Source organism: Gavialis gangeticus, unplaced genomic scaffold, assembly GCF_001723915.1.
Source record: "Gavialis gangeticus isolate Ggan-Ray unplaced genomic scaffold, GavGan_comp1, whole genome shotgun sequence".
NCBI lineage: Eukaryota > Metazoa > Chordata > Crocodylia > Gavialidae > Gavialis > Gavialis gangeticus.
In genome coordinates, this window is record NW_017728993.1 from 68,919,450 (window position 1) to 68,920,883 (window position 1,434).

General features: G+C 40.4%; 1 protein-coding gene across 1 annotated transcript in view; it reads left to right on the forward strand.

Annotated features, from left to right (window-relative positions):
- Nucleotides 1-1,434, forward strand: part of PRDX6 (peroxiredoxin 6) — a 47,692-nt gene that overhangs the window by 36,404 nt on the left and 9,854 nt on the right. The window lies entirely within an intron of this gene.

The window sequence follows — 1,434 nt, forward strand, 5'->3', positions numbered from 1 at the left end:
TCTCCTCCGAATCGAATCACCACCCAAAGCTTTGCACAGCCCTAGTTATGGTTAGAAAAGGACCCTTGAAAACATATTACTCCCCATGTTTGTCGATGAAGAGTTGGGTTACTAAGTTGCTATTCCTCTTCCTCATCAGTAGGTGAGCTCTGTGGAACATAAGCCAGATGAGTCTCATTTTGCTTATCCATAATAAATAGGATTGCTAACAAGTGCCAGGTTCCTGGATAAAACTCTGCCTTCAGTTTCACTGGGTTAAAAACCAGCCTTACTCATAAATGACAAACTAAATCTGGAGTCACGAAGGGCTGATAAATGTGAAATCTTGCAAGAGGTATTTTTGCCTGTTTCCACTTCACCTTTCTCTAAGGGAATACTGGTGCATATAGGTTGCTGTTACTCTTTAAGAGAGCAGTCACCCTTTTATCCAAGGTGTTTACACCTCTGATCACTTTTCCTAATGAAAAAGCATCTTCATTGCAAAGGGTAGCTGTATTCCATTTTTATAAACAAAAGTGCACCCTCCTGATTTACGTAATGCCTGGAGGACTGTTTGCCTGTCTTAGTTAAGAAGTAATTTATTTACAATTCCATTGAATACTGTTGTGGATCATCACTGTTTTGCAGTGACATCTTCTGGTACAGGTAACAAATCACTGTGGGCAGCCTTCTTGCTTTTTGCTTCTAATGAACAGGCTGGAGTTTTATTGTCCTCAGAATCCAGAGTGCAAACTGTGATAACGGACAGACTTAATGTTTAAAGTTGTAAAAAGCATTTTAAAAATTGAGCTGATAGATGATACACTGTGCTGTAGTACTATAGATCAGCTCAAATCATATCAAGAATGGCCCTAGATGAAACAGTGTAACTCTGAAGTTCATCACAGTAATACTTTAGCTGGCAAGCAGCTGTATGCCTGTATACCACTGAAACAAAGCAAATTAAAAGCTCTTGAAAAGGAGAGGGGAAGGGTATAATTTAAAGCACTTTATATGCATGTCTGCCCATACTGCTGAATTTCTGCCACCCATGGAATGTTGATTTAGTTTAAACACTTCAAGCCAGTGTCTCTGGGGTGGGAAGGAATAGCCACAAAAAAAGATGGATGACTATCCCAGATAGCTGTGGCTTGCAGGAAAAATATCAGGTGAAGTTCTGAAAGACCCCTCTACATGTTATAGGTATTGTGCAATTAACAGGTTAATTGCTCAATTACCTTGAAACCAGCTACACGTGCAAAGTGCCTATAATGCCACAAAAAGCTCCAACCAGTTATAAAGTTAGACCCCAAAAATGTGTACTAATTAGGGGTGCACTGGTAGAGATTTTTTGGGCCGATACCGATAGCCGATTTTTAAGGAGCCATATCACCCAATACTGATTTGATTCCAATATGCAGCCCCACAGCCTGGAGAGCGGCGTCGGGCTAATAA